Below are 12,685 nucleotides of genomic sequence, written 5' to 3' on the forward strand. Positions count from 1 at the left end.
AAATATATTTTATGTTGAGACTCTGTATATACATACACTTGTACTTACGTTCATATATGTTTGAAAAAAAGCTTTTACTAAATATCATGTAAAATGCTGTTCAATATTTTCTATCCTATTTTAAAGTAAAATTTCTATATTGATTTTTAGAATTAATAAACAGTTTTTCTTTTTAAATTTATTGATTTTTAAAAATATATTTTTTATTGATTATGCTATTATAGTTGTCCCATTTTTTGCTCCCTTTTATTCCCCTCTGTCCTGCACTCCTCCTCCTACCAGCATTCCTCCCAACCTTAGTTCATGTCCATGGGTCATACATATAAGTTCTTTGGCTCCTCCATTTCCTATACTATTCCTAACCACCCCTTGTCTGTTTTGTACCTACTTATTATGCTTCTTATTCCCAGTACCTTTTCCCCCATTCCCCCCCACTCCCCACTGATAACCCTCTATGTCATCTCCGTTTCTATGATTCAATTCCTGTTCTAGTTGTTTGCTTAGTGGTTTTTTTGGAGGGGGGGGTCAGTTGTTGATAGTTGTGAGTTTGCTACCATTTTACTGTTCATAGTTTTGATCTTCTTTTCTTAGATAAGTCTCCTATTTCATACAATAAGGACTTGGTGATGATGAATTCCTTTACCTTGACCTTATCTGGGAAGTACTTTATCTGCCCTTCCATTCTAAATGATAGCTTTGCTGGATAGAGGAATCTTGGATTTATATCCTTGTCTTTCATGACTTTGAATACTTCTTTTCCAGCCTCTTCTTGCCTGCGAGGTCTCTTTTGAGAAATCAGCTGAGAGTCTTATGACAACTCCTTTGTAAGTAACTGTCTCCTTTCTCTCTTGCTGTTTTTAAGATTCTCTCCTTATCTTTCATCTTGGGTAATATAATTATGATGTGCCTTGCTAGTGCTTCCTTGGGTCCAACTTCTTTGGGACTCTCTGAGCTTTCTGGACTTCCTGGAAGTCTGTTTCCTTTGCCAGATCAGGGACGTTCTCCTCCATTATTTTTCAAATAAGTTTTCCATTTCTTGCTTTTCTTCTCCTTCTGGCACCCCTCTGGTACCCCTATAATTCAGAAGTTGGAATGTTTAAAGTTGTCCTGGAGGTTGCTAAGCCTCTCCTCATTTTTCTGAATTATTGTTTCTTCATTCTGTTCCAGTTGAATGTTTATTTCTTCCTTCTGGTCCAAACTGTTGATTTGAGTCCAGATTTCCTTCCTTTCACTGTTGGTTCCCTGTATGCTTTATGTACTTTGCATAACCTTCACTTTTTCCTCTATTTTGTTACCATACTCAGCCATTTTTGTGAGCGTCCTGATTACTAGTGTTTTGAACTCTGCACCTGGTAGGTTGGCTGTCTCTTCAGCTTAGTTTTGTTTTTGGAGCTTTGATCTGTTCTTTGATTTGGGTCATATTTTTTCGTTGTTGTTTTGGCATGCCTCTTACATTGTAAGGGGTGAAGCCTGAAGTATTCGCCAGGGTGGGACAACCTGTGTTGCTGCTTCGTGGCGCTTTATGTGGGGGTGGTCTTTGCAGAGGGAACAATGCCTCTTGCTTTGCTCTTGGCTGGCTTTCAGTCACTTCCCTCACTACAAGCAGGTTGGGATTTTTTGGTGCTGATTCCTGAGTGGGTGGGTCTGGGTGGGTTCTAGGACCCCATGGGTGTCTCCAATGAATTCTCCTGTGAGACTGGGAGTTTCTTCCACTGCTGCAATGCCCACAGGTTTTTACAGTCAGAGATTTTTGAGGTTTTCTTTCCCTGCCCTGGAACCCTGGGTTGCATGGTCTGTCTCGCTCCCCAGTTGTTCCTCCTGGTTTATCAGCATGCAAATGTGGGACCGTCCAGTCCACCAACCTCCACCTTGCCCGCCCGGTCCTACAGCCGGGCCTTGCAGTGTATCCTCTCCACCTGGCTGCCCATCTCTGCCCCTCCTACCAGTCTGAATAAATGTTTCTTCTTTAACTCCATGGTCGTCAGACTTCCATACAGTTTGATTTTCTGGCAGTTCTAGTTATTTTTTGTTTTTAAATTTGTTGTTGTCCTTCTTTTGATTGTGCGAGGAGACAAAGTGTATCTACCTACGCCTCCATCTTGGCTGGAAGTCTCTAATTAATAAACTTTATTTTTTTATAGTGGTTTTAGGTTCACAGCAAAATTGAGCAGAAAGTACAGAAATTTTTCCATATACCCCTATGCCTACACATGCATAGCATCCCCCATTACAAACATTCCACATCAGAGCGGTGCATTTGTCATAGTCAGTAAATGTATGCTGATACATCATTATTACTCAGAGAACATAAGGGTTCATCCTTGATGTTATATATACTGAATTTGGACTAATATATAATGACATGTATCTACTGTGTAGTGTCATGAAGAAAGAATAGTTTTACTTCCTTAAATATCCTGTGTTCTGCTCTCCATCCTTCCCTGCCTCCGACACCTGACAACCACTGATCTTTTTGTTACCTCTATGGAGGTAATAAAAAGACAGTGGTCTTTTCCAGAATGTTATATATTTAGAATCATATAATATGTAGACTTTTAAGATTGGTTCCTTTTACTTACTAATATGAATTTAAGTTTTTTCCATGTCTCTTCATGACTTGTTAGCTCTTTTCCTTTCAGTGCTAAATAACAGTCCAGGCTGGATGCACCATAGTTTATTTATCACTTCACCTACTGAAGGACGTCTTGGTTCTTTCCAAATTTTGGCAATTATAAATACAGCTGCTGTAAATACCAGTGTGCAGGTTTTTGCATTGACCTGTTTCCATTTATTTAGGTAAATACCAAAAGACATGATTGCTAGAACATATGGCGAGATTATGTTTAGTTATGTAAGGAACTGCCAAACTGTCTTCCAGAGTGGCTGTGCCGTTTGGCATTCTCAGCAGCAGTGTGTTACTGTTCCTGTTGCTCAGTGTTCTCACCATGATAGGTATTCAGTGTTCCATATTCTGGTCATTCTCACAGGTGTGTAGTGGTATCTACTGTTTTATTTGCATTTCCCTGCTGACATATGATGTGGATCATCTTCTCACACGCTTACTTGCCACCTGTTTATCGATTATTTCCTCCATGGATTGTGCCTTTTTTGTTGTGTCCAAAAAAGCATCCCCATATCTAAGGCCACCTAGATTTTCTCCTGTGCTATCTAGGTTTATGATTCATTTTGAGTTAATTTTTGTGAAGGGTTTAAGGCATGTGTCTGGATTATTTTTTTTTGCATGTGGATGTTCAGTTGTTCTAGCACCATTTGTTGAAAAGACTCTTTTCAACATTGACTCTTTGCTCCATTGTATTGCCTTTCCTCCTTTGTCAAAGATCAGTTGACTCCATTTACCTGGGTCTATTTCTGGGCCCTCTGTCTTGTTCCATTGATCTATTTGTCTATTCTTTCACCATTACTTGAATGTTTTCATTACTGTAGCTTTATAGTAAGTCTCGAAGTAAGGTTTAGTCCTCCAACTTTGTTCTTCCTCAATATTGAGTTAGCTGTTTTGAGTCTTCTGCCTCTCTATATAAACTTTAGAATTAGTTTCATGATACACACAAAATAACTGGCTAGAATTTTGATTGGGATTGTATTTATAGATTAAGTTTAGAAGAACTGACATCTTCACAATATTGAATCTTCCTACCCATGAAAATAGAATATCTTTCAATTTATTTAGTTCTTCTTGGAGTTCTTTTGTCAAAGTTTTGTAATTTTTTATATAGGTCTGTACATAATTTGTTAAATTTATATCAGTTTTATTTTTGGTACTAATGTAAATGATATTGCATGGTTGGTTTACTTATTCACCATTAATATATAGGAAAGTGATTGGCTTTTGTATATTAATCTTGTATCCTAGAACTTTGCCATATCATGTTAGTTCTAGGAGGTTTTTTTGTCAATTATTTCAGATTTTCTACATAGGTGATTGAGTCATCTGTGAACAAAGACAGTTTCATTTCTTCCTTCCTAATCTGTATACCTTTTTAATTTGCTTTTCTTGCCTTATTGCATTAGCTATGACTTATGTGCAATATTGAAAAGGAGTGGTAAGAATAGACATCCTTGCCTTCCTTGTTTCTGATCTTGGTTGGAAAGCTTCTAGTTTTCTTATCATTAAGTATGATGTACATCTTAAGTTGACAGTTTTTTTGTAAATCTTCTTTACTGAAGAAATTTCCCTCTGTTCTACTTTGTGAGTTTTTATTATAATTGGATATTGGGTTTTTATCAAAGGCTTCTTCTGCATTTGTTGATATGATCATGTGATTGTTTAGCCTTTTGATGTGATGGATTACATTAATTGATTTTCATATGTTGAACCAGTCTTGCATACTGGGATAAATCCTACTTGATTGTGATATATATATAATCCTTTTTATAGATTTTGGATTTGATTTGGTAATATTTTGTTGAGAGTTTTACATCCTTGTTCATAAAAGGTATTGGCTTATAGATTTCTTTCCTTGTACTGTCTTTGTCTGTTTTGAGAATTGATATAATTTCTACCTTAAATATTTGGCAGAATTTACCAGTGAATCCATCTGAGCCTGTGACTTTCTATTTTAGAAGGTTATTAATTATTGATTCAACTTCCTTAATGACATAGGATCATCTGTTTCTTCTTGTGTGAACTTTGGCACAGTGTGTCTTTCAGGAAAGCACAATGTGCCAAATAACTGGAAAGTTTAGTCCATTTCATTTAGGTTGTCAAATCTGTATGTAGAATTATATATAATATACCTTTATTATCTATCTGTTTAATGCGCATGGGAATAGTAGTGATTGTCCTTTCTTCCATTTCTAATATTAGTAATTTTTTCTTCTCTTTGTTTTTGTTATATAGCCTGGCTAGAGGCTTGTCAAGTTTATTGATTTTTTTCAAAGCTCTAACTTTTGGTTTTATTGCTTTTCTCTTATCTTTGTTGTTCTTAGATAGCTTGGGTAGAAGCTTATCAATTTTATTGATTTTTTTCAAAAAGACAACTTTTGGTTTTGTTAATTTTTCTCTATTTCCTGTTTTTTGATTTCATGGATTTCTACTCTAATTTTTTTAATATATTTTTTCTGCTTACTTTTGAATTAATTTGCTCTAGTTTTTCCTAGTTTCCTAAAATGGAGGTTTAGATTATTAATAGATTTTTTTCCCCTCAAATGTATAGATCCAATGCTATAAAATTCTAAGCACTGCTTTTGGTGCCTCCCCAAAGTTCTGGTAAGTTGAAATTCCATTTTCATTTAATTTCTCTTGTGAATTCTTAGATCCATGTGTTCAATATTATGTTGTTTTATCTACAAATATTTTGGGATTTTTTCAGCTATCTTTCTGTTAATGATTTTTAGTTTAATTTATTAATATTTAGTTTAATTGTAGTCTATCTAAGAGCAGACATTGTATGATATTTATTCTTTTAAATTTGTAAAGGTGTTTTTTTATAGCCCTGAATGTTGTCTCTCTTGTAAGCTAGAGAATATGTAATATGCTGTTGTTGGGTGAAGCAGTCTGTAGACGTCAGTTATATCCAGTTTATCAGTGGTATTGTTGAGTTCAGCTCCTTCCTTACTGATTTTCTGCCTGTTGGATTTGCCCATTTCTGGTGTTCAAGTCTCCAGTTGTATGTGGTTTCATCTACTTTTTAAAAAACTTTTTTTATTTAATTATTTTTCAAGTACAATTTTCTGTCTATTTCTCCCATCCCAGCCCACCCTGCCCCGTGCTCCCCACCTCCCTCCCATTTCCAACCCCCTTAGTTCTTGTCCCTGTGTCCTTTATACTTGTTCCTCTAAATCCCTCCCCTTTTTCCCCTTAAATTCCCTCTCCTCTCCCCTCTGGTTGCTGTCCCCCTGTTCTCTATTTCAGTGTATTTGTTTTTATTTTGCTTGCTTGTCTGTTTTGTTGTTTAGCTTCCAGTTAAAGGTGAGATTATATGGTATTTGTCTTTCAACACCTGGTCTATTTCACTCAGCATAATGCTTTCCAGTTCCATCCATGCTGTTGCAAAGGGTAGTAGCTCCTTCTTTCTCTCTGCTGCATAGAATTCCATTGTGTAAATGTACCATAATTTTTTGATCCATTCATTTACTGATGGGCACCTAGGTTGCTTGCAACACTTGGCTATTGTAAATTGTGCTGCTATGAACATTGGCATGCACAGGTTCTTTTGGATTGGTGTTTCAGGGTTTTTAGGGTATAATACTATCAGTGGAATTGCTGGGTCAAAAGGCAGGTCCATTTTTAGTTTTCTGAGAAAATTCCATACCGTTTTCCATAATGGTTGTACCAGTCTGCAATCCCACCAACAGTGAACTAGGGTTCCCTTTTCCCTACAACCTCTCCAACATTTGTTGTTTGTTGCTTGTTTATGATGGCCATTCTGACTGGTGTAAAGTGGTATCTCATTGTGGTTTTAATTTGCATCTCTCTGATGGCTAGTGATATTGAGCATCTTTTCATGTGTCTCTGGATCCTCTGTATGTCCTCCTTGGAGAAGTGTCTGTTCAAGTCCTTTGCCCATTTTTTAATTGGGTTAGTTGTCTTCTTAGAGTGCAGTCATGTGAGTTCTTTGTATATTTTGGAGATTAAACCTTTGTCTGAGGTATCATTGGCAAATATATTTTCCTATACAGTTGGTTGTCTTGCTAATTTAATACTGTTTTCTTTAGCCATGCAGAAGCTTTTTATTTTGATGAGATCCCATTTGTTTATTCTTTACTTTATATTCCTTGCTCTAGGGGACATATCAGTAAAAATTTTGCTGTGTGAAATATCTGAGATTTTCCTGCCATTCTTCTCCTCTAGGACTTTAATGGTTTCATGACTTATATTTAAATCTTTTATCCACCTTGAATCTATTTTGGTGTATGGTGTAAGTCAGTGCTCAAGTTTCATTTTTTTGCATGTAGCTGTCCATTTCTCCCAACACCATTTGTTGAAGAGGCTATCTTTACTCCATTTTATGTTACTGCCCCCTTTGTTGAATATTAATTGACCGTAGAGAGTTGGGTTTATTTCTGGGGTCTCCGTTCTATTCCATTGGTCTATGTTCCTGTTTTTATGCCAGTACCAGGCTGTTTGGATTACAGTGGCCTTGTAATACAGTTTGGTATCAGGTATTGTGATCCCTCCTTCTTTGTTCTTCTTTCTCAAAATAGCAGCGGCTATTCCGGGTCACTTATGGTTCCATATAAATTTATGAAGTGTTTGTTCTATGCCTGTGAAATATGCCATTGATACTTTAATAGGTATTGCATTGAATCTGTAAATTGCTTTAGGTAGTATGGACATTTTGATGATGTTAATTATTCCAATCCATGAACATGGTATATGTTTCCATTTGTTTGTGTCTTCTTTGATTTTTTTCTTCAGTGCTGTGTAGTTTTCTGCATACAGGTTTTTTACCTCCTTGGTTAGGTTTATTCCTAGGTGTTTTGTGGGTTTTTTTGCTATATTGAATGGGATTTTTTCCTTGATTTCTGTTTCTGTTGTTTCATTGTTGTTATGCAAAAATGCCTTTGATTTCTGGATATTGACTTTGTAACCCGCTGTTTTGCCAAATTCATTAATTAGTTCGAGCAGTTTTTTGGTAGAGTCTATAGGATTTTCCATGTACACTATCATCTACTCTCTGTAATTCTCAGTATGCATTTCGACACACTGTTGTTCATGCACACACATGAGGGATTGTTGTTTCCCCTTGGGATATTGGCTCTATCGTCTGTTTTTTACTCTATATCATTTTACTTCTCTCTGAAAAACTTTTGTTGATCTAAGGCAGTCTTTATTTCTGTTTTCACTTTTGAAGGATAATTTTACAGGGTACAGAATTATCCTGGTCTGATAATTCCAATCTCTCTGCCATATCTGAGTCTGGTTTTGATGTTTGTTTGGTCTCATCAAATTGTATCGTTTGCCTGTTAGTGTGCCTGGTCATTTTTTTTTTTTTGGCAGCCAGACATGTGCACTACCTAAAAGGATGATAAATAGACCTCAGGTGACATAGTCATAAGGTATGGGGAAGGGAAAGGTTCTGTAGTCCTATGATTAGGTCTCAGTGTTCGGTGAGCTTGAGCCTAAACTATGAACTCTATCAGTGCTTCTCGGTTTGTGTTTGTTTTTGATTTACGCAGTTAGGTGGAATGGGATGTCTGGAGGGGGCTGGAGTTGTGTATTTGCCTTCCCCCATTTATGTTAATTAGGTTCTGATAAAACCCCAATAGTTTAGGTTCTGGTAAAATAGTTTTTCTTAAAGGCAGATCTTATTTAGAACACTATTCTGTCATACTTCAGAGTTTCTTTTCCCCTCATACTGCTGGATACTCAAGGGGATTTTTCTCCAGTATTTACTGTGAGGACCTGATAGTGCTCCTAGCTATAAAAATCACAAAGTTTGAGGTGCCTCTATAACTAGATTCCCCCCGGAAATTTTAAGTCTCAGACCCGTCCACACTGAGCCTCCAGCAATTCATCAGTTATCCAGGTTTTCATACTCAGGTTCTTGTTTCTGCAGAGGTCCTTTGCTTGTAGGTTTCTGCTCTGGTAGGTTGTGAGTCTCTGTATTTGACTGTCTGTATCTCCAGTTCTGGGTGTGCTGTTTTGCCCCACGACTTCATGTCTCTCACGGGTCTGAGAAGAGATGTTGATTCTTCAGTTTGTTAGGCCTTTCACTTGTTGTCAAAATGAAATGGTGGCTTAAGTTCCTTATATTTTGGACCAGACACTTGGAAACCTTCAACCTTAATTTTGACAATCCACCAATGAACTGTGACCCACAGTTTGAAAAACCATTTTAAATTACTGTTGACCCTTGAGCAGCATGGGGATTTAGGAGCACTGACCCCACATGCAGAGGAAAAATCCATGTATAACTTTTGATTCCCATAAAACTTAACTACTAATAGCCTACTGTGTGGACTGGAAGCCTTACTGATAATATAACAGTCAGTTAACATATATTTGTACATCATATGCATCATATATTATATTCTTACAATAAAAACAGCTATAGAAAAGAAAAATTAAGTAAATCCTAAGGAGGAGAAAATATATTTACAGCACTGAACTACATTTATCAGTGCTGTAAGTTCACACTGACTGTTTACAAGACGAACCGTCTGTCAGTACCTACATCAGTAGTGCCTTATGTGATACAAAATGCTGCAGATGTTGTACATATTACTAACCCTACACATTGCAAATGAAAAGGTAATTTGAAAAAGATTCCCATTTATTTACAGGTATAACAATTATGTCATGATAACAAAGAAGCAGCAATATGATAGCTTATACTAGCTTTGTGTTATCGATATGATTGCTTTACAATCATAGCAGATTGCTTCTGCCTAGCCTATAATGAATCATAATATTTTTAGGGCATACAGTATTTTAGTCATATTTATAATATAGTACTGGAAATACTATTACATTTTTCTTAAGTATTTACCTGTGATAATAGGCTGATACACATTTTCTCTAATCAAGAGAGAGAGAGAGGCTTACTGTATAGTCATATAATTTTTTAAAGCAAAGTTATAAATTATATTAAGTACCACTCATGCCTATGTAAGTATAGGCCATCTACTTCAATACAAGTCTTCCACATGATGTTCTGCATGTTGAATGCTTAGGCGATAATGATGGTGATGATGACAAAAATGTCATATAGTTTTTGCTGTACACATACTAGATTTTCAAAGGAAGACATATGCACAGATAAGTTTATTAACTATATAGCACAGTTATTTGCTGTTCGTGAAGTCAAAGTGGATCATCATAAAGGCCTTTGTCCTTGTCATCTTCACATTGAATGGGCTGAGGAGGAAGAGGAAGGGTTGGTCTTGCTGCCTCAGGAATGGAGGAGGTGGAGAGAAGTGCAAGGGCAGGCAGGAGAGGCAGGCACACTCAGCCCAACTTGATGGAAATACATCATAATTTCTACCTGACTTTTCTGCTTTTTCATTTATTTAAAAATAGTTCCATATGGTGCCAATCCATCTTCACTGTTTGCTTCAGTTTCAGTACCTGTATTGTAGAAGGATCGCTGTTGTGAAAAAGTCAAAAGCTGTCTCGGATAATCAGAGCCCTTTGCCCTGTTGTCTGATGTCAGGTGTTTTCTGGCTGTGCCTCTTCCACATCTTCCTCATAGTCGGGCGCTGGTTCAGAAGCGCTCATCTCCATCAGCCCATTGTCTGTGAGTTCCTCTGGTGTGGTATCTGTTAGCTCCAGAATTCCCCCAAGATCGATATCTTGAAACCCTTTACCCCCCCACATTTTTTCTTTTTTGCCATCTCCACAATCTCATGACTTCCTGGACTGGCTCTGCTGTAAATCCTGTGCAGTCATGCACAACATCTGGACACGGTTTTGTCCAGCAGGAACTTATTTTTCAGCTTGATGGTCTCAAGGCTTTTTCTGTGACATCAGTGGCACTTTCAACAGTGTAATCCTTCCAGATTTTCATGATACTCTCTTTGTCGGGATTCTCTTCCATAGCACTGACAACCCTTTGCATGTAATGTTGTGCATAATGAGCCTTCAAGATCCTTGTCACCCCTCGCTCTAGAGCCTGAATTAGAGACGTTGTGTGTGGGGGAACGGAGACCACTCTGATGCCTTCAGCATTAACTCATGCAGTCCTGGTGGCCAGAGTCACTGTCCAGTATCAGAAGAACTTTGGAAAGCAGTTCCTTAGTGACGAGATACTTCCTGACTTCAGGGACAAAGCATCAATGGAACCAGTCCAGAAAAGGGGTTCTTGTCCAGACTTTTTATACCGAAAGACAGGCAGCTAGTGTTTATGAATTCCCTCCAAGGCTGAGGATCAGCAGCTTTATAGGCTATGACATTTAGTCATGAACCAGATCGCATTTGCACAAAGCGATAAAGTTAACCTCTCCCTTCCTGCTTTAAATCCTAGTACTTGCTTCTCTTCCTTATTGATAAATGGCCTTTGCGACTTTTTCCCCCCAGAATAGGGCACTTTCATCTGCATTAAAAACATGTTTAGGCAGATATCCTTTCTTCTCAGTGAGTTTCTCAGTGCCATCTGGGAGCTCGTCTGCTGCCCCTGGTTTGGCAGAAGCTGCTTGTCCTGTGATCCTGACAATTTTTAACCCAAACCTCTTTCTAAAATTATCAAACCATCCTTTGTTGGCATTAAATTCTCCAGCTTTAGAGCCTTCGCTATCTTTTTGTTTTTAAGTTGTCATATAATGACTTTTCTGTTTCTCAAACCATATTAGAGTCCAGAGGTGTGCCTTTCTTACAGCAATGTTGTACCCACAAAAGCTGCATTTTCAGTATGAGATAAAAAGGTATTTTGCAAAAAATGTTGGCTGGCATAGCTACAGTGATGTCGTCACAAGTTTTCTTATCTTACAGTTATCCTTACACTGGATCCATTTATCTTTAATTTTTTTATTTATTGGTATTAGAGAGAGGGAGAGAGAATTTTTTGTCATTCCACTTATTTATACATTCATTGGTTGCTTCTGGTATGTCTCCTCACTGGGGATCGAACCTGCAACCTTGGTATATCTGGACAATGCTGTAACCAACTGAGCTATCTGACCAGGGCTGGATTCATATACAGTATCTTCTTTAAAATAAATTTAAAAATTTATTTCTATTTCTATTTATTTTTATTTTTATTTAAGAGAAAGGTATAGGGAGGGAGAACAGTGAGAGAAACACCAATCAGTTGCCTTTCACACCCACCCCAACCAGGGACCTGGCCTGCAACCCAGGCATGTGCCCTGACCAGGAATCAAACCAGCAACTTTTCACTTTGCAGGATGACTGATGAACACACCAGTCAAGGCCATTTACCTTTATTTTGAAACGGTGAGCCACCATTTAGACCTCACTCTACAGAACACATCAAACAATTCAACTTTTTCTCATAATATCACAACTCTTCTCTGCTTCTTGGGATCACTTCCAGCATCACTAGCGGCACTTTGTGTGGGTCCCATGGGGTTATTCAAGGTTAATGGTACTGCACAAAACATGATGGAAAATATGCGAGAACCACAAGAGATCACTTTATACAGTGATGTGCAATTTACTGGAGAGACGCCTGCCTGTTCACAGGAGATGATTAGCCTCATCTGGTGTTTTAAATGGGTACTTGCAACACTTGTGCTCACCGCAATAGCAGCAGGGTGCCTATGAAATTACTGCAGTAGTACAGTAGGTACAACATTAATTTTATGCAGTTATGAGTTAGTAGTGAATCTTTTGATTTGTTCCCATTTCTCGACTGTGAATGGTGTTGTCATGTATGGTCAATAAGTGCATTTAGGTTTGATAAATTTTAATGTTTTTATAGTAGATTTGTATATGTTTTATGGTAATAAATGATAAAACAGACTAGTATCTATATATATATTTTATGCACTCATGACATACCTAACTTTTTCTCAGGTTTTTTTTGATATTTCTAAACTATACCATTCACCAGCAGTTTTTAAAAAAATTACCTCAAATCTTCAAAAATGTTTCCAGTACAGTCATTGAGAGCAATGCTTGCGTAAGTGGGTCGACCAGCTCAGCGCAAACCGTGCTGTTCGGGGGGCAGCTGTGTGCGGAACTAACTGTAGGCCAAGTGAAAAAACTCAAACAAGCACAAAATACTATGCTCCACATTCTTTTATTTCTATGACATTATAGGAAAAA

The 12,685-nt window shown here is 37.4% G+C and overlaps 1 protein-coding gene across 1 annotated transcript in view; it reads left to right on the plus strand.

Moving 5' to 3' along the window:
* MCCC1 (methylcrotonyl-CoA carboxylase subunit 1) overlaps nt 1–12,685 on the plus strand; it is a 59,188-nt gene that overhangs the window by 24,367 nt on the left and 22,136 nt on the right. The gene's annotated exons all lie outside the window — the stretch shown is intronic.

Source organism: Artibeus jamaicensis, unplaced genomic scaffold, assembly GCF_021234435.1.
Source record: "Artibeus jamaicensis isolate MK-2021 breed Jamaican fruit bat unplaced genomic scaffold, CSHL_Jam_final scaffold_474, whole genome shotgun sequence".
Taxonomy (NCBI): domain Eukaryota; kingdom Metazoa; phylum Chordata; class Mammalia; order Chiroptera; family Phyllostomidae; genus Artibeus; species Artibeus jamaicensis.